The sequence below is a fragment of the Harpia harpyja genome, chromosome 17, assembly GCF_026419915.1.
Source record: "Harpia harpyja isolate bHarHar1 chromosome 17, bHarHar1 primary haplotype, whole genome shotgun sequence".
Lineage (NCBI taxonomy): Eukaryota > Metazoa > Chordata > Aves > Accipitriformes > Accipitridae > Harpia > Harpia harpyja.
Genome location: NC_068956.1, coordinates 1,855,631 through 1,877,285, shown reverse-complemented (window position 1 = coordinate 1,877,285; position 21,655 = coordinate 1,855,631). Strand labels below are relative to the sequence as shown.

At 42.1% G+C, this 21,655-nt stretch overlaps 1 protein-coding gene across 4 annotated transcripts in view; it reads right to left on the bottom strand.

Moving 5' to 3' along the window:
* FAM168A (family with sequence similarity 168 member A) overlaps positions 1–21,655 on the bottom strand; it is a 203,646-nt gene that overhangs the window by 131,895 nt on the left and 50,096 nt on the right. For 2 of the 4 annotated variants that reach the window (XM_052812266.1, XM_052812263.1), the window contains exon 2: positions 17,254–17,346. The exons of 1 other annotated variant lie outside the window; for it this stretch is intronic. The gene's annotated coding sequence lies outside the window, so the exon portion shown is untranslated. Of the gene's footprint in view, positions 1–17,253; positions 17,368–21,655 lie in introns of those variants that run through there. One more of the 4 variants, XM_052812264.1, reaches the window with a different exon arrangement.

Genomic DNA, 21,655 nt, shown 5'->3' with positions numbered 1-21,655 from the left:
CTACTAAACACTATGCGCAAAAGCTTTGTGTGATTCAAGAAGAGATTTGAAGTTTAAAATGAATTCACACACACACGCACATGTTTTAAAGGTGAAAAATCTAACGTATCAGGACTTATAAACATCAAATAAAACATATTAAAAGGGTCTCCTAGAAGCGGGTTATTCCAAAGTCACTTGCAATGGAGCTTCTTGACTCTTTCATTGAATGCTGCAATTTTTGTATCCATGCAACAAAAATCGAGTGGCCAAATGAAGGACTGATTAAAAACCTGCATTAAATAATGCACTTCATTTTTTCAGAAGTTAACAGCATTTCTGCATTAAACCCATCATTGCCTTGAAGAACATGGGGAGGAACAGAGGACAGAAAGGGGACCTCTAAGAGCAGGTTTGCCCCCTTCAGATATTACTGCCCAGTTAGTCTGGGCAGCACCCTAACCCTAACCAAGAAAAGGCACAATCCTTCCCTTATAATTCTTCTTTCCTGAAGACACTAAGTCTGAAGGTTTTCATAGCGATGCTTTATTCTTCAGCATGAGATGACAGCTCCCTGAGCTCCCACCATATTCAACTTTGGGAAGCAGGGTTGTTTGGTTTGTTATTTTGATCAGGTTGCATTACTGGCAAAAAGCTAATATGAGAGGACAGCAGCATTTGAAGCTCCAATTTGGTTCTCATAAAATTGCCTGTAGCTCAGGTCCAGCAAGACACAACTGATTCTTCCAGATGCGAGACACCTTTTCCCAGTTGTATCATCTTTACATCTTAATTCTCCCTGCTTTAAATTTATCATCCTGCAAAAATATTTAAGAGCCAGTAAACCCGTTTGTGTCCATTCGGAGGCCAACACTCATTTGCGAGCCACGGCAGAGTGATACAAAACCGAGATCATAAACTGGCATTTGGGTTTTCTTTTTTAAAACCACACCTATTTCACAGATGGGACTGAAAAAAAAATAAAAAAGATGGACACAAAAGATGACAACGATAATGAGAACTGAAGGTTCAGCTACGTGTCTAGCTTTCAAAGGAAAAAGCAGAATCAAAGCAGCAGAAAGGAGGAGGAACTCTTTAAAAAATACATATAGTTGAAGGCAGAGCCGCGAGGCATCCTGCAACGCTCTCCTTGCATCGGCGGCAAGGTCTGGAGCTGGGGGATGATAACAAGAACAACATACGTGTATGGATAATTTTTTCCTCTCATTTTACCAGCACAGATATTCCTACTATAAATTGATTTAGTTAAATGATCAGGAGAAAAGCAATTATTTTACTGTTGCCCTCACTACTCATACTATTGCCCATCTAAACCCCTCAGTGAGGTACTAAAGGCAGCACATCAAAACAGTTTCTCTAAACAATATTTGACTGATAACCTCCTGTGCCCAAGCAATTCTGACTTTTTTTTAAAATCAACATTAGCACCAGCCAATTCCTACATGGCATTCAGCTGGGATCCTGCAGACATAAAACCTTCATACAAAAAAAGTAATTTTTTTCCCCAACAAATTATTTTAGGATAGCAAAAGGAATTTTTTTCCCCTTAAAGCAAGTTGTATTTCTGTTTGAGGAGAAAAATTTAATACACATTCCCTCTTGTCTAGAAAATATTCCGATTGCACTACAGAGACCCATATTCTGCTGATATACTTTCAGCGTAAAATAACGCTCAGGAAAATGAATTTTTAAAAATACAAAAGACAGTAAAATATATACATTAACAGTTTCAAATACCTACACCCACTCTGTAATCCCCAGGGATAAACCCAACAAATTCATATGCTTGTTAATTAGCTCTTATTGCCTGCCACATGTAAAAATGAACAGCCTTCCTGCCACCGCGGCAATAATCTGCAGTCAGGACGCGTTTTATCATCGTATCAGCTGCAGCCACCGCCGGCTCTGACAACAACTGAACGGTTTGGCAGAGTGCCTCAAATTACTGCCGACTAAAAGCACTTTAAACCGTCCTGCTGGAGCTTGACATGACAAATAAAGCAATGATTCATAACTGAATTACAGCGAGACGCTCTGGAAGGCAACAAGCAGGCTTGCTGATGAAAAGAACTCGCCATTCCTCCACGCCGGCAGCTGGGGGAAGGGAGTCCGAGGATGCTCCGGTGACATGCCAGCGTTATCAATCCAGCCGGAGAGACCGCTAAATGGAGGGGAGGCATCAAAGGAAGCAAGTGATGGTAAATAAGCTGCAGTGGTCTTCCTACAGAACATCATTACACTCAATTACTTTCCATAGCCTATAAGCTTTCTGCTTATAATCCTTTTTAAATCAACACGAGAATTGGCTACCGATTCTGAAATCCCACATTATTTGAACATTAAATGCAAAATATTTAGTAACCCAAACCCAAGTCCACCAGAGCAACCAAAGCTGTCAGCTTATAAATCCCCATCAAAACCTTTAATTAACTGACACAAATAATCCTCAAGCAGTACCTGTGAAACAACCCTCACAGTCCATCGACAAACGGTTTCACTGTTAACTTGTGATGAACAGCAAATTTTTCAGTTGTTTTCCAGGCATTTTTGCTGAAGAAATACCTTTCAAACCTGAACTGCCCATAGACAAGGCACCTTTGCAAATGTGGAGCGCTGCCATGATTGTTTCCAAAATGCCTATTTTGAAGTCCCTTCAGAAACAAGACTGCAGCTTACACTATGGTCATAGATCTGTCTTGCACAGCTTTTGGAGGATAGTGCATTGAAGTGATTTTTATGATCAGCTTTCTTCCCTTGAGCAAGATCTAAGTCCTCTCGGTGCCCCCTTTAAGAAAAGGGAAATAGGATACTGGCCATCTGAAACAGGTTCAAAGCCAATGTACAATTCCTAGATAGATAATTTGATCTACAATACTTGGTTTAGGTTCTTATAAAGAAGACTAATTCTAATTAAATATCTTATATAAGCACATGTGTATATCCAATAGTAGCCACCAATGTGGGCAAGACTCACAGGGTACCACTTATCTTCCCTAACTATCTCCATTTAAATTTTTGGTATCTAAGCTACATTAGTGGTCCAGATGTCCTCCATCATCAGCTGGAAGAAACTTCAAAGGCAAATTCACCCCATTTTAACACAACTGTCTACAGCAGGTGGGATGACCATATGCTGCAGATGCCTACGTGTCCCCATGAACTATGAGAGGAGCCTAGACAAGAAACCAGGTGGCTAAAGTTATAAGAAATTAATTCCCCCAAGATTGCCCTAGCCCTCAGACCAAGGCCCCTTTTATAAAACGAATGGTGTTTTTAGAGAGAGAGAAACCTGGACAGAAATATTGCTGATAAGGCCCCACATATATAGAACAAAATGAAAGTGCGGTTAGTGATGCACAGCCCCGTTACGCTTTTTGAACTTGCAATCTTGACATTAAGCTGTCTTTTATTTTTAACTAGAAATTACACACTCAGCTGTATACAAGACACAAAACACGTTTCTCCTTGTCCCCAGCTGTGACATCCAGAAAGACTGACACAGAGGCAAGAGGCACACACTGAAGTGCCAAGGAAGACGGCCTCAAGTTTGTTTTGTTTTCTCCTATTTACATTTTTACTATGTCTAACTGCAGCCTTTAAACTTCTAATTCACCTATTTACATTTCTTCCTCTGAGACCAGCATCCCACTTATTTGCAGATTCATGCCAGCCATGGGTCTCGGTGTGGGGATGAGTACGGCCAGCACCTTCACAGATCCAACGCATACTTCCTCAGGGGAGATTGACAAACTGGGAAAAGCCTTTCACATCTGCAAGAGAATCCATCGGCTGTTTTGGTTGAAGTGGAGACCATTATTTCCACACTTTTAACATAAAAAATTGAAAATAAATATACGTAAGGAACCCATCTCCAAAATGAGGGAGAAGAACATTGGGCAAAAAGAATTTGTGACAACATTCTTAAGGCAGCTTTTGCTCCCCTACCAATTTGTCTTCAGTTTTCCCAATGTTTTTGTACCTGACCTCTTCATTACATAACTAGACCACATCCAAGGGTAAATAGGATCCTAATGATCTCTCATTAGCTAAACTTCCCAGCAGAACACTTCCAAAGGAAAAAAAAGGTCAAAACCTGCCATCAGTAGAAGTAAAATTTCAAAGGACCGGGAAACCAGCTAAGTTGTTAGCTTTTCCTACTCAAAATCTGTAGCTTATAAGGATCCACTCCCCCACTGAAAAGCTATATATCGTGGACCCAAGGAAAGGCTGTTGCATTAAGTAAGCCATAAAAGAAGTATAAAAGGTTAAGAGCAGCTGGCAGCTGTTGTGTAGTGTCTTGTGACTGAATACAGCATTTAATATTAAAAAAAAAAAGATATTTTAAATGACAAATGCTTAGTCCGTACACCACGAGGGCCACCAGCCAGAACTCACCACGTCTTGTTTCATTGACTCTGCTCCAAAGGGGCACAGACCACCTACTCCCAAATTGTACACTTCTGTCCTGAATTGTAGGCGGGATTTCATCCATCGAGCAATGGTAGATTGGGAGGCTTTGGGGACTATTATGTGGGTTGAAAAAGAGAAAGAGGGAACCCTCAGCCTTGAATTAACACATGGGAAAAAGCGAATAAAATCTTTCGAACACCAATGTCTAGACAGTGTCGACGTCTTTGTCTTTGGGAAGAGGGATTAGGACAGAAATCTGGCTGTGCTGTTCCTCGTTTGATATGAAAGCTAGAAGACACTTTGGGCTAAAGGCCTGGCCCTGTTCCAGAAACTACTTTATTATGAAGCAACTGAAGAAAAGGAGGTTTGTAAGACAGGAGAGTAAGATTTCTGCCTAGCAGTCACAGCAATTAAGCAAGCTGTCTTGATGAAGAGGAAAAAAACATTGGAATAGAACCCAAAGGCTCAAAAGAGCAGGAGAAAGTAATTTTGAGAGTAGGTCAAGACTCCAGAGGGGATTACCTTTCCAGTTTGAGACTTAACGCTAGAGACATGCTTCGAAACGCTGACCAGCGAGATTCTACTAATACCACGGATGACCCCATAACGTCTGCATGCTCAAGCACAAGTCAAGTATTAAAAGTGAATGTTGAAAACCATGTGAGTTAGGATCAAAACCGGCAGAACTAAAAGGTGCGTTCTCCTTCCTTCCTTCCCCTTTTGTTAAAAAAAACCCCTTTTGTTTAAAAAAACCCAGCTAAATATTTTGTATATCTGGCCTTATTAGGTTATTCAACATCTCAACTTGAAAACAGCAGTCTAAGCACAGATCTCTGGAAGAAGGACAGAGTGGACTTTATATAAAGTTTTCAAGAAAGAGGTCCTCTCCTCCCGTATTTGAATCGATTCCACTGTAGTTTGAACTTGTTTTTATTAGGCATTGGTATGATTCCACTCCCTCAATTACTGCACTATCTGAGCAGGTAATAGCCTTAAAATTGAAGGAAGGGCTGCTTATACTTGTTGGAGCTGAAATAGCTAGTGAGATTCTCCCAAATAAAATCCCTGCTATGAGACTGCTGGGTAAAAGTGGTCTAATCGAATCCCAGATCACATAAGAAACTTCAAAGATTCACTTCAAAGTGCTACTTCAGCAAACAAAGTAGTTGAGTCAATTTAATCCTTCTCCTACTGAAAAGAATCACTTCCTTCAAGTGGGGAAGGAAAACAAATGATGGCAAGTCAAAGACCAAAACATTTGTGGTAGCTGTGAATAATCGTCCTCAGGCTGCAGCTGTAAAGAAATGATGGGTTCCCACTTTCCTGGCTGTACTGGCACATGGTACGATGCCCTTCGTACCAGTGGTCCCAACACGCTGGACTTATTTCTAAGGATGTGCTGACTAAGACTGAAAAACAAAATAGAAGCTCAAAGGTTTTCATTCTCACCCAAAAACCTGTCCGCCAAACAAGGCAGACACCGGCAACTCACTGCCCCAAGGACTCAGATGTGTTCGGGGAAGACAGAAGGGCATACAGCTCTTTCAAGCAAATGGAAATGTTTTTACCTGTCAGAACCTGAGCTCGGGCCCGAAGCATTTTGCTTCTTCTCCAGGCAGGAGTATCAACAGCAACTGCACAGGATCAAGGAGCCACATTCTTTACCCTGCTTCAAGCGCCAACGATGTTATCAACTGCGGCAGGAGAAACGAACTTGGGAGCCTAAACAAACTGACAGGTAAGTGAGGGAAGAACCAGCTCCTAAATATCTCTGTGCTGCTAAAGATATTTGTCATTTTAGATCTGTCTGTGTTGCTGTTAGGAACCAAGTTTTGTTAAAAATGCAGTTTAAGGGCAGTTTCCATTTCCCTGAATATGCAGAGGACTTTTACAGTTCAATACTCCAAAGTCCTCCACAACCACCACCACCTCTTGAGGAGTGTAGTTGCATTCCCAGATGTCTCATTTTCTATATTTAGCCATTCAAACACATGCATAGGATTTCTTCTAGGGTATAAACACACTATCAATTTTTTCCAAATGGCTTTAATTCAAATAAATAAGTAAATAAACCCCAACCAAAACCAAAATCAAGGCAGAGAGACTTCCCCTCTCTCTAGGTTGTCTAAGACCTGTTACAACAGCTTCCTAACCCTGCCTCCAGTCCTCCCTAATCTCTTCACCAGTCTAATTAAACCCATTAAACCCAATTCTGGAAATCCTGTTTCCACTACCCTTTCCTGAAGCCATCTGGACAAATTGCCAAGCAGCAGGTCTCAGTTTGGGTTTTTGCAGGAAAGGAAAGAGTAAATACCTATTTTAAGGTTTCTTGGAGAGTATATTTTGAATAGATACAAGACTTCTGAAATGACATGCAACTACCCCACTCCTAACACTCACAATCTTACCTCATCACTCAAAATATTCTTTTACCTTTTTCCCTAGAGAAAAAAACTTGAAATATATGATGAATTGATTCAATGACACAAAAAAAGCCCCAAAGAAAATAGAAAACAAGGAGCTGCTTGAACACTAGTTTCCCATGGAGTTGTTTCTCATATTGATTTTCTTTGGTCAAGTGGAAACTCAAAACAAAGCTTCTCTCATGATAGGACATCTACCAGATCACTGAAGATCTTCTGGCACCTCATGTGTGAATACATGTTGCCACTTTACCCACTTACAAAAAGCCTTCTTTCTTTAACTTGCAGTATTTTCATGAGACCTAGAAGAATTTAATCATCTCCAAGACTTCTCCTTCCCTTATCAGACTTCCAAAGTTTGCAGAATGGAAACGCTCACACACAGAGCATAAGGCAAAAGCCAAATTTCCCTAGGACATCAGGTTTTAAAAGAAATGGTTAAATCTAAATTGTTGTTTTAAGTCTAACTCCTGATTCTAAATGAATCTAAAACTAAACTCCCTGCAGAATTGCTCTGCTTTCCCTACCACCTTGCTCTGTAATTTATTTGAAGAAATTAGGTTAGCAATGTTTACAAGGCTCATGAAAATAAAAGCATCCTCCTGCCAAGACTCAGTCCTAGGACCTCCTCGCTGTTCTTCTGCCCATGTCCTCTACCTGCCCTGCCTGCACAGTCCTCTTCTAATTTGCCGCATTCCCACATCCCTGTTAAAGACTGGATTTTCCTCAAACTCCAATAAATGAGCCCAAATTCCTAGATCACCTCTTCTACTTTAGATTACGAGCTTCCCAGGAAAAGGGAAATTTCTCCTGGACAGTCCCCATAGCATATCACATGCTTTGTCTTACACTAATAACCATGAGCAAACTTAATATCTGAAGCAGAATCATACGCTTTAAGCGCTTTCCGGAAAGCAAATATTGCAGAGATCACAGAATCACAGTATGGTTTGGGTTGGAAAAGACCTTAAAGATCATCTGGTTCCAACCCCCCTGCCATGGGCAGGGACACCTTCCACTAGACCCAGTTGCTCAAAGCCCCATCCAACCTGGCCTTGAACACTTCCAGGGATGGGGCATCCACAACTTCTCTGGGCAACCTGTGCCAGTGTCTCACCACCCTCATTGTAAAGAATTTCTTCCTAATATCTAATCTAAATCTAGCCTCTTTTAGTTTAAAACCATTACCCCTTGTCCTATCACTACAGGCCCTACTAAAAAGTCCCTCCCCATCTTTCTTATAAGCCCCCTTTAAGTACTGGAAGGCTGCTATAAGGTCTCCCTGGAGCCTTCTCTTCTCCAGGCTGAACAACCCCAACTCTCTCAGCCTTTCCTCACAGCAGAGGTTCTCCAGCCCTCAGATCATTTTTGTATCCCTCCTCTGGCCCTGCTCCAACAGGTCCCTGTCTCTCCTGTGCTGAGGACCCCAGAGCTGGACGCAGAACTGCAGGGGGGTCTCACCAGAGCGGAGCAGAGGGGCAGAATCCCCTCCCTCGACCTGCTGGCCACGCTGCTGGTGATGCAGCCCAGGACACGGTTGGCTTTCTGGGCTGCAAACACACATTGCTGGGTCATGTTGAGCTTCTTGTCAACCAACACCCCCAAGTCCTTCTCCTCAGGGCTGCTCTCAATCCACTCATCCCCCAGCCTGTATCCATGTTTGGGATTGCCCCGACCCATGTGCAGGACCTTGCACTTGGCTTTGTTGAAAGGGACCACCTCTCTAGTCTGTCCAGGTCCCTCTGGATGGCATCCCTCCCCTCCAGCATGTCGACCACACCACACAGCTTGGTGTCATCGGCAAACTTGCTGAGGGTGCGCTCAATCCCACTGTCCATGTCACCCACAAAGATGTTAAACAGTGCTGGTCCCAATACGGACCCCTGAGGAACGCCACTCGTCACTGGAACAACGATGATAATGAGCGAGAGGATGATACCCAGCAGGCAAGTGCTCGCAAAAATTCTTCAGGAACAAAGACTAATTTGGTGGTGAAGCAGCACATGCACTTGCCAGCACTAACACAGGTATGTTACTTGGGCAGGCCACGCTTTTTGTTTTAATTGCAACATCCTCTTCTGAAAATGCTTCTTTTTGCATCCACCTTTGAGCAAAGACAAAAATCCCAACCAAGCACAAGTGGCAAGCTTTAGTACCAGCTCTCATCATTAGCCTCACTGAGAGTTGCAAACCATCGTCCTGCTGCAGAGGACATGGCAATGCAGAGCTTCTGGGGACCCGCATGCATCGTCTGTTTTGTCCTACCATCTCCATAAAGAACCTGGAAACCTATGATGTAGTACAGGGTACCCAAAATTTGACACTTGGTTAAATGTTCAGCATTTTAACAAGTTGTAATTTAAAAATCAAACAGCTGCACAACTTGTCTAAAAAATTAAAAAAAAAAAAAAAAAAGGAAAACAATCCTAATTTGTCATTTAACAAACACTACAGTTTTATTTCTAACCCCAACCCTTTATTGGACCAGGTAGAATGACAATCACAATTCTTTACAATGGCTCTCTGTCTTCATTTCCATTCATAAATGGATTCAAGCAAGGACTCTGAACAAGAGGAAGATGATAAAAAACATCCTCAAACCCATCCTAGCATTACCTTACAACTTTGCTAAAAAGCCAAAAAACAGAGGTCTCTCTCCACCTTCACTTATTGAACCTCGGTTATTTAAAAGAGAAAGGAATTTTCCATAGAGTTGGAAGAAGGCAGCACCTTGGCAGCCAAGTGTGGGCATGCGCTAGTCCATAGCACAGCAGCTTTCAGCCATGGGGCCAAAGGTAGCACGTGGACACGTTTTGAATGGTACACCATAGGTTTAGGAGCTGGGCATGAGGGTATCTGGAGAGAGATGACAGCTCTCACTGTGTCCTAACCCCAGCAGAAGCCAGGAGGCTTTCTCCAGCGGCAACCCATGATACGCTCTAATAAAACCATCATTAACATCTACCTGCAGAGAAGGTCTCCGGTTGCTATTGGGTTTCTACTAACATCATTAACAATGAGAGGAGGGAAAAGCATATGCTATTATGCTTTCAAAGCTGCCAGACCCTGAACTGGCCTACAGAGAACGTCAGACAACTTCACAGAGCAAACATCTTTTAAAGTACAAATTACAATAGAAGACATCAGTGTGTCATTATACACATACAAAATATTCAGGAAACCAAAGAAGGCTTTTTCTTAAGCCGAGGAGTTTCAGATGTATTCCACTATTCTCCCTCATCTAGGGACTCAAAATCTTCTGTGAGCTCTGATGTTCAACAGTGGGAAATGTGGAGATTTTCATATGCAGCTGGATATTTGTATGTTTAAAAAACATTTCTACAGTGGGTCATCGTTAGCAAGTCTCACAGTCAACTGTTATAATACACGCTGTCATACAAAGGAAATGAAGGCAATATTGGAGGTACCACACTGGGCAACTGTTGACTCTTTAATGACAAGTATTAGCAAGTTTGGATGAAACCCAGTCCAACATTCTTTTTATAGAGCAGTTAATGCGATAATATCTAAGACAGAAGGAAACTTTATACGGACAGAGGGAAATCTTAATTCACAAACAAACCAGAGGCAATTATCAAAATTATACCAATGGTCTTCTTTTTTTGCAGTCAAGCATAATTATGGAAGGTTTATTTTAAAAAAAAACTTAGCCTGTGATTTGCATTTCAATTAATTTTCAAACTTTTGTGTGGAGAATCGATGGCTAGAATTGGGTACTACAGAAACTACCATATACTGAAATACATTAATAAATGTTATAATGTAGGAATTCCAAGTATAAAACCCAGGCAACGCTGCAAGGTCTGGGGTTTTTTCCTCTTAGCCTGTACGAAATGGGTGAAGATGTAGGGGAAAAGAAAAAACATCAGTGCTACTTGTGATGCAGTTTACAAAACTTCCATTACGTTCACATGCTGCTGAAGTACTGCACAATGGGCAAATCCAAGGCTCTTGAGAATATATCCTTTCTGAGGTTTACCAACGGTGCCCACAGCTTACAACAAATCCTCTGGATATGGTTACTGCAAATCTAACAATACCAAGTTATCACATCCACATGTTAAAAAGAACATTTCTCTATTAAAATATATGTAAAGTTCTGGCCAATTGCTTTACAAGTTTATTGCTTATAATTGTACAGGGCTCTTGCTCTTCAAGCCCAATCTCTGTATTTCACACTAAACTCTAATTACACAATCTAGCACAAAAAAGCCAGAGATACAGACCCTTTAACAAGCTTAGGCAAAAATCAAAGGCCCACAAAGGGCTAAATCAAAAGCTGGCTCACACCAACTCTATTCTTTGTGCAGTCAACCAAGACTAATTAATGCTTTTAATGTCAGTTTACCCCTTTTGGCACTATAAATCAGAACACGCAGCTTTTATGAGTTAACAAAAGAATCTTTGAAAGGTGTAGCTTATTAACCAAACTCACAAATTCAAATGCACTTAATCAGAAACAGGTATATTTAGCAGCATTGTACTTGACGAGCAGAATTATCTGCAGGCTGTACACAGAGAACATTCATTTATCAATACAAACAAGGCTGGCACACCGGGAAGAGGTGGTAAATTATACATCTAAAAGAAAGGCCACTGCTTCCAGCATGGCTTTTGTGAGAGCAGAAACGTGGAGCAAACACAGTGGGAAGGTGCTACAGAAAGGTGTAGGGAACATACTGGATGTTTCCCTATAATCTCACCTCAGCCACAGAGACTGCAAGACCTGAGCGTGCTATTGCACCTCTTCGGCACGAATAGAAAATCGGACCTCAAGTAGACCTCCTACTATCACCCACTTGGCTTGGCCCTTCAGCAGCTTCTCTGTAGCATGCTGCACTCATTTCAATGCATCTTTTGAAGAGTTCTCATTAGGGTTTTGTTTCTTCCCTCATCAGGAAACACAGATCTCCATTTTTCTGTTGTTTCTGAAATCCATTTTGCTCTCTGTATAGTGGCCAATTCGGACTTTCACTTTGCAAGTCTGCTGGACATCAGTCTGGCCTCTAAGAGAAGCAGCTATCACAGGGCTACAAAAAGATACCCACATGGTAAACCTCAGTCCAAAAAGAAGTCAAGGCCACAAAGCTTTCAAGATACATACATATTTTTTTAAGAAGAGATGTAGATACGACTCACATCCTCGACTCAGAGAAAGAAAAAAGACCCTGACTGCGTCTTTCTGGCTGACTAGACAGACAAAAAGTATTTTGGTGCGCTCTCCACATACCTCAGGGCAATATCTACAGCACACTTTAATATGCCACATAAGCTTATAGATCAAAAGTAGAAAGTCAGTCCAGAGCATACTGAAAAGTCTGGTGTCAGAGATCTTCTTTACTGCTTATGTCCATAAATCTTATTAAAACCTTCCTTTGTTTTTAAATCAGTTTTTGACAGTTGATTTTTTTTTTCCTTGTTATCGGAAATGTCATCTTCCTAATGATGTCTTACTCCTCTAACAATTACTGTATGTCAGCAGTATTCAGCCATAAAGAATCACAAAGCCGCTTTGTCAATAAAATAGTTCCTCTACGCCCCAAACTAATCATCGTGGGATGTTCAGGCTGATGTTCCTATCCTGACACTTAATTACAATGCATCCCTGTGCCGCAGCATCCATCATGCACCACAGACAGCCAAAGGACACCGCAGGTTTCATCCAGAGAGCTGCAGTGGGTATGGTGGGAAGTGACACAGCCCAGCTTGGGGACCCGCAGTCACAGTTCATGTGTGCGTGATTAGCTGGTGACTCTGATTGCCACGATATACTGAGGCAAAAACATTAAAAGAGAGGGTTTTTTAAGGGATTAGACCTAAGAGAAGCATTTGCAAGAATGCTACTTCGGATGAAATGCTGGGTCATTAATCTTTAAAAATTCATCACCTTATGCAGGGAAGAAGTTTCCCTATGTGATATGTTACAGCGTATTTAGGTACATCACGGAGCAGGGGTTCTTTCACTGATACATCCAGCCTTGCAATAGTGGTCACAAAGGAATAAAAAACTTCTCAGGAAGTGAAAATTCCCACGAAGCAAGGATGCACAAAGTAATTATAGATCTCAAATCCTTCCAAACCCTATAATATTTGTGACTGACAGCGGAGAGAGGGAAGAAAGGGAATCCAACCAAAATCCAACACCCTATGGGACTTGAAACTGTCTCAGCTGAGATACATTTAAGAGCGCCTTGCTGCTCCATGACTGTCAGACTGTGCGTAGAGATGAAGGAGATACAGCTTAAGAGAAAGAAGAGTACCTACATTCTCTACCAAAAGCGTTCACATTCCTGTTTCTTCCAATATAAGGCAAGAGGTTGTTGGGCAAAACGAAAAGCAACAAGAGCAGAAGGAACACATTGGAGGGTTCTGCTCTTCAGGCAGCCGTTCCCGCTCACCGTAAGAGCATCCTTAGGAAATGCCCAAGCATGTCGCACACTCAGCACAGATTTGGTGATGTGGTATGGTGGAAAACACCAGTCCTCTCGCCTGCTCTCATAACCAAACTGATACACCCCACAGACGACAGTAAGCTTTTTCTTCCCTCAAGCCCACCACCTGAATCAGAGAACCAGCAACCTCAAGCTAAGAGGCTCAGCCCTTCTCTCGCCAGCTACTAGCTTCAGCTCTTAGAACATAAGACTGAAATACCTCCAAATTGAAGAGCCCTGAAGCAAGAGGCAATATTCCCGAGCCCCAGTTTATGCTCCATCTACTTACACACTACTGCAGTGTAGATACAGTCACACCAAGTTGTGCGGATGAGCAGTGTGCTCCGAACTCATACGCATGTTCATAGACACAGCTGTGTCATGGAGCACACGGAAATAAACACGCCAAAAACCTACAAAATGTCGAGACTAGATAGAAGGCTACATTTTAAAACATTGTTAATGTTCTAATATGACATATTTCCCTCCTCTAAACATGACCCAAAGGAAAGAAGGGAACATGAACCACTGTCTTTGGTATCACCATCATTAGACTCCAGCAGGAACAAGGGACAGGGATCTCCTTTCACTCTTAAACAATTGTATGATGTCTCATAGGATCCTGGGACCTGCACAGAATCATAGAATCACAGAATGGTTTGGGTTGGAAGAGACCTTCAAAGATCATCTGGTTCCAACCCCCCTGCCATGGGCAGGGACACCTTCCACTAGACCAGGTTGCTCAAAGCCCCATCCAGCCTGGCCTTGAACACCTCCAGGGATGGGGCAGCCACAACTTCTCTGGGCAACCTGTGCCAGTGTCTCACCACCATCGTAAAACACTTCTCCTATGTCCAATCTAAACCTACTCTCCTTCAGTTTAAAACCACTGCACTTTGTCCTGTCGCTACAGGTCTTGGTGAAAAGTGTCTGTCTTTCTTATAACCCCCCTTTAAGTACTGGAAGGTTGCTACAAGGTCTCCCGGTGCCTTCTCTTCTCCAGGCTGAACAACCCCAACTCCCTCAGCCTTTCCTCACAGCAGAGGTGTTCCAGCCCTCTGATCGTTTCTGTGGCCTCCTCTGGACCCGCTCCAACAGGTCCATGTCTGTCTTGTACTGGAGACCCCAGAGCTGGACAACAGTACGTAACTCAGCTTGACAGAAGTCACCTTCCGTATCATATGTTCTCTGAAAGGAAATTTATTCTCCAAAACAGAGCTGACAATTCAAGAAAACTTAAGATCTGTGAACAAAGGATTTGCTCATGCACTAAAATTAGCTAAGTGAGGTACCCATGCCCCAACAGCAGAGAAGTATCCATCACCCGCTGGCAAGATGCTTCACTTCGTCTCTGGATTTGGTGCATTCCCAGCCCAGTGAAGACCACCAAATGAACCCCACCAAACTGGCATAAATGGTCAGGAGACTAGAGATCAGGAATTTTCCGTATGAGTTGAGGTGAATGGAGCAAATACATAAAGTCCAGGCCCAGTTAACCGTACACCAAACTCCACTCACACACAGTATATAAAAACCAGCCTAATGTAAAAGCACATTTAAAAATATTTACATCAAACCAAACCATTACACAGATAAGAGAGGTATTTTTAGATACACATGAATTTTACACACACACACACACACACACATTAACTATTTAATTGCTGGAGTTCCACTTTGGATCTGGGGGAGTGCGGTACTTCCCAAGCAGGAAATTACTTTAGTAAACCAAGTTAAGAGGTTGGGCACATGCACATTCAAGCGTTTAACAAAATTTCTTCTGCCTTTTGATTTCTGAACACTGTTTACCATCATGAGTCTAAAAGCAGGAGTTTCAACCCAAGATAAAGACACCTGAAAAATAAATGTCTGAAGTGGCTGGTAGAGATCCCAAGCAGGGCAATCACAGCTTTGAGAGCAACCCCAATCGGCTTGAAGAGGACAACTAGTAGCTAGTCAGCCAAATCTCCCAAGGCTCCATCAATTCCACTCTTGAGATCTCCAGGGACCAAGCTGGGAGCTCAGACACCTAGCACACACAAAGCTTAAACTTAAGTTTCTTAATCTGAAGATGAATTGGACTAGGAGCCCCATGGACCAGAAGCTCTCTTTCTGATGCAAAGCCAACACTTCACAACATATTCTCATTTGAAAAAACATCTTGTCTTCTAGATCTCCCATCAGTGCCGGTCCCACTTCTCCAGTCTGAGCAACTCAGCCCCAATCTCTGCTTTCTCTCTACCTCACAACCCATCAAACGCACACACTTGACTGCGTCTCTCCCTTCTGCAGCCCTGTACCTCTGTTTCTCAGGCCTAGAGAAAGCAGTGTAGCCTCAACTGTGTCTCCTGCTGTTGCTTCGACTTGGAGATATGGGGAGCAGTACGCAGAAAAAGGGGACAGGAGCAGCATCAAAGTCCTTTTTTTTTTTCTTTATCCTTTTTTCTAGCATGATATTCAACAAAAAGGGGAAGAGAGAGATGGAAAGGAGCCCATCATTGTTACTTCAAGATAGGCACAACCAAGGAGGAAGCAAAGCTTTTCAGAAATACTTCACACTTTCTGTCCCATCCCACCTAAGATGAGTTGAGTTGATGAGGATGGGATGAGGAAGAAACAACAGCCTGATTTCGTCCATACCCAAAGAACAGGCATCTATCTAATCAGGGCAGGTTTTTTCCAAAGCAGGGCTGGAGCGCTTTTGTGTGCTAAAATATTGGGAGGGTAAGGGTCACAGCAAGCTTAAGCGTTCGATCCCGGTGCAGTGCAGTGGATCCAAGAGCAGAGAGTACCCATCAGCACTGTTGTTGTCTGCCTGCATCTGGTTTTCAGCAAATCTGACTTGAGTGGGAGCAGAACACTCAGTGAGTATCCTGGCAGCTGACATTTAAAGTTCATGTTACTAGGCAAGCAGCAAAACATATAAAAGGGGAAAAAAAAAAAAGTCAACCCTGTTTTTTCCATAATTCTTCACAAGAACAGCTGGATTGGGTCAGACTGACACTTCAGCTATCCCAGTGTCTTCTCTGCAGCAACAACCAAGTGTGAATATCTAGGGGAAAATTTAAGCACAGGGCAGGCGTACAGACATTTGCCCAGCATACTTTCCAGCCCGTAACCGTGTGCAGCACAGGGATTTCCTGAAGTGGTATGTTCATATTTAATAGCTAGCTGTATATCACATTATACCACTATTAAAACATATTTGATTTTTTTATATATAAATGCTTAGAGGGCTTGACCTGTTCAGGTCTCATAATGCTAGGCACCGTATACAAAAATAAATAGTTACGATAGAACCTGCTCCAACCAATTTACAGACCACATTACACTGCAAAGTTTGTATTTTAAAAAAATGTTTCTAGCTTTCTTGTATGAAAGACTGCAAATAAACTATTAGAAAATAATTTGCCTGTCTACAGGCAAATGACAGAAATTTATACCAGGAATCATGCCTTTGCCAACCCAGTGATTTTGACCCAGCTAGCGAACACAAGCAGTACTTTTTGCCTTCTTTTTAATATCAAGCAAAAATAAATTATTTACTAAGAATATATTAAGACTAATAAACACTAAAAAACCCCTAACTCTCACAATTCTTTATAGAAGCAGCACATACCTACTATGTGTTCTACTCCAGTCTGCTGATTACCTTAGGTTTATTAACTTTATAAATCAACACAATAAAATACGCTACATACAGTGTTGCCAGAGTTTCAGCTTATGCATTTCTTAAGTCAGAAATTATTGCTTAGTTTAAAACGTAACGCGATTCTGCACCAAAGTTCATTTAATATAAACAAGGGTCCAACCCATACCAAACACCAACACTTTCTAATCAATATTTGCAATCTCCATGGCATCCAAAGCTTTTCTGTCTGCAGAGGGAGTAGGGAAAAAGGTGTTTGGAGGAGTATCTAAACTCAAGCGCTACAATTGAAGGGTGCATGTAAAACATGAATTGATACCTCTTGGATACGAGCTTCCTTCGGAAGGAGATAATCCGGAGAGGAGTCTGCCTACGGCTGCAGGGCAGTGAGTCTTCACAGCATTCCACAGCTCTGCAGCAGCAACCAACAGAGAGAAAGAGAGAGACCCGTGAGGCTCTGCGGGCAAACCTGTCAGACAGAAAACACGGCTCTTTCTAGCAAAGAGTGGTCTTTTTCTACACCAGAGCAAAAGGAGAAGTGGGTACAGGTAAGAAATGCAGTCAAAAAAGGAGGAGCGATGGAGATGCAGGATAAGAGAAGGAGAGAGAAGGGATACAGGAGACAGCTAAAAGATTATCAATTGCAAAAAAGACAGCGTAATGTAAATGATCTGCCACTCACGTTTCCTACCTGCTGTCATTAAACAAATAGATATGCATATTTACTGCACCTCTCCTACAAATAAATACCTCAACTTGCCTTCCCCTAAAAATACCAAAGATACATTTTTCCATCGCCACAGGTATAGGGAGAAAGACAGCAGAAATTCAACATTTGCACCTTCAAATCAAGACAAGAAATCTTTCCGCAGCTATACACTACAGCTCAATGACTTTGGGTGGAATACTCACATGGGGCGTCTCGCACAAAGTCTACATCAACTATGCTTTGCCTACGCTCTGCTGAAAAATTGCATAGAAACTAGAAACAAACAGCATCAGGAGCGGATAAAATCAGAACTAGGATCTTCTCAGCTTTCAAAAGGGAGAAAACAAAGTTCAAGCTTTCATTTAAATACTTGTTAACCAGCTATTTGTCAGGATTTGGGACTGAACAGGCCAAATAAAGTTTTACACATTACTCCTACGCCCTCCCTTCCCAGCTGACACAAAAGCTCAGACAACTGAAAACGAAATACCTCAAATTAAAGTACAGCACACAAAAAAAGCTCTCAAGCAGCTCCACATGCTTTATGCATTATACAGAAGAACAGAAAACCTACTGTTCACAAACCAGGACCAGTGCTCCTTCTAACAATTGTTTATTTTAATCAACCAGTACCAAAAGGTTTACATTAAATATTTTTTCATCGCTTCTAACCACTGATCCAGTATTAGTTTACATTCACTTAAAAAACACTCTCAGGGAGAAAACAGGATGTAGAAAACATTGAATCCTGTAAAACAACAGAGAGTTTCTTTGGGAGTGCCGATCCTTCCCACCTTTCCCTGCAGTATTACATGAAGAGGCCCTTCAAGCCCAGCAAAGGAAACAGCATGAAATTGGAAATGAACAGGGGAAAAAAAAAAAAAAAAAAAAAAAAAAGATAAATCTTCATTTTTACTGAAGTTCCCAGAATCGCCTACTGCAGGAAACCACCACCATACCATCTGAGGTGGCATCATTGGAAAGAAGTCAAAATCCACACTGCTGATGCTCAAACATCCAGATAATCCCAACATTGTTGTTACCAAGAGCGTGAGCGCACTCAGGGAAACAGCTCAGTAATATTTCCACCTGTTGTATGGGTGCTTGACTTCTGTATTTCCATCTTATAGTAAGCATATTCATTGCTTGGAATTTAATCCTGGTTTTAGGCTTTTTAACTTGCCTTTATGGTCCCCCAGTTCAAAGACATAACAACTCTAAATATATAAGCAAACATCTTGAGGAGAGAGAGGAAAGCATAAGTGAATTCCAGCAGAAACGACGACTTGACAAATCTCATCACATCAAGCTCTGCAGTGGCAAATTAGTCTCTTTGAGCACATTCTGTACTCAAAGTAGCCTCAGTGCTTCGGGATGTACCAAATATAACACAGCACCATTTTAACTTCCTTCCAGGAATACACACAGTCATTTATCAAGAAGACGTGGGCTGCAGTTTCAGTTCCAACAGCTTCAGTAACATTTTGTAAAATTAAACAAATTACTCCTTTTGTGGCAAGAAAGAAGCAGAAAATAATCTGGGTCCAAGCAAATGGGGGAGAAAACCACCTCCACCAAGTCTTCCTCCACCCTTTGGCAATTTTGTGAAAAGCACGCCTTGCCAGCTATGCTAGGCTCAGCATCAACCATGGGATCAACAATCATTCCTTCCACTGCTTTTACACCTCGAATCTCGATGCCTTTGCCATTACTATTTCATTTAGCAGAGCTGGTTTGATAGCTAAATTTGCTTCAAGTCCAAGTTTTGGAACATTTTTACATCTTTACACTTGTATGGCCAAGGAAGTCATTAAGCGTTGCTTAGCAAATACTAAAGGTTCCCCAGACGTGTCCAACACTGCTGCGTGTGCTGAATACATGAGGGTTTCCAGGCTCCCCCTCGATTTAGCAGGAGGACAGTACTGCAGCAACCTTTAATGCTGTGGGATTATCAGAAAGTTCACCTTTTTGTTCATCTCTAGCTGCGAAAGAGACAGAGAGAAGTACTGTACCCACCTCCCATTAACCTTGTCGGTGGGATCTTTCTTTAGCTGCAACAGCATCAATACCTTCTTGTATTGTGCTGCCACGCAGACACTGAGCAGAATCACGCTTTTTCGGGGGTTTTTTTGGTCCCTTTTCTGTTTTTTCTTGACCAGAAGTCAAAATGATTAGGATCATAATAACTGGATGCTGCTACTGCAGAGAGAAGCTGTGATGAGCTGCACGGAGATGGAGGTTATCCAAATGCCTACACACACACACATATCACTGCCCTCAGTCACCATTCAAAAACCAGTCGTAAATGGTCAGAATTTAAGAGAAATCATTCAAATGAGTACGAACACAAAAGAAATCTAGTTTCACATGGATCTTCACTTAACTTGAGTGTGTGAGAAGGTGCAAGACGTAAATGTAATTGAAGCTGTGTCAGATTCCTCACCATGCTCTCTTGCTTCGTGCTGTACCCCATCTCCCACCCCTCTTCAGCCGAAGTCCTGGACTGCCATGTTCTCTAACCACAGTGATGCCATACACATGCAAAATTTAGACATATCTGCAGAAATGTAGTCAGTCCCAATCAAGGCCTTCGAGTAAAAGTACAAAGACATTCATTAGAGAATGAGAAAAACAAAATATATTTTAAAGAGGGAAAACATGACATGTGAGGAGGTATTAATTTGGAAAATTTAGGGAAATAGCACAACGTTGGGAAGTTCTTCTGGCACGACCACGTTCATCAAGAGTGTGATCTCAGATTAAGCCCCCCTGTTCAGCACGCTGATGCAGCTCTACCAGCAAATGTTGCTCCTCTTGAAATCAGTGGGAGAGGAGCAGCAGTTGGAGAAACCTCAGCCTCTTGTATAGAAAGGCAAGAGAAAAGCTTGCCTCTCTGGAGATTAACAACAAAAAAAAGCAAGCCAAGGGAATAAAGTAATTTTAGTGCTGAAGACCAGCAGGCATACAGCATATCTAGGGTGGACATTTGAATTGTTACATGGCATTTTTAATACCCATCTAAAAATGCTGGGCAAAATGTTAAGTCCTTCAGTACACACCTGAAGAAACTATGTGCCACTCCCTGAAGAGCTAGCTGGAGCTTTCACATGAAGCATCTAGAAATCAAAAGGAGCAGTTATCTAGCACACAAGTGCCTATCAAGTAAATATGATTAGTGCTTCCTTGGGGAAGAGCATTAGGGAAGAAGGCAGCTCTCCTTGTCAATGATAATATTAATTTTTTCCTGGTTGTCTCTAAGTTTAACCAGGCTCATTGCTCCATCTGTTAAAAGAACAGAGAAAGACAAGAGAGTGGGGAGCAAAGACTTCAAAAATACAGAAGAAACAACCCTGCCTTCCCCAAGAGATGCAGGTTGTCTTTTCCCACTCCTGCCACCCCAGCAGTCTCTTGCAGGCTCAGTTTCAGAGCTGACGGAGGTATCGTCATCATCCCTTGGTACCACGGGAAGCCAATTGCTGATCTCTCACCGGCAAGCTCAGGCAAGGCAAACACTGATGGAAAGCTGGAATCCACCTCCTTTAGCAAAGGCAGAGCATCAGCTCCCCCAGTTATTGGGCTGACAATGTTACCATAGGTAGGACTGCCTGAAAAAACTACACAGTTTTTCCTGAAATTAAATATGGAAAGAAGAAAAGGAGAAATATTCACTAGCTAGAAAAGTCTTTCATGCTTGGCCGATATTATTGATCTTTTTATTTTAAAGTTATGATCTGGATATTAGAGGGTCTGGAAGAGATGCTGGAACCGTCCTCATCCACTCACCCACCAGGCACCCCACTCTACGGGCAGAGGCACTGCCAGCCACGAACAGCTGAGATGTCTGAAGAAGGTACTTTGACCAGCTGAGACGTATGAAGAAGATACTTGGATGCCTTATTGAGTTTGGGAGGTGCTTGTTTCTTGGTGGTGAGGGGTTTGTCCTGTTTGGGTTTTTTAGAGATACGGAATGTTGCTAAACCTCCTCTCTTCAGTCCTCACAGATTTTTGCCTT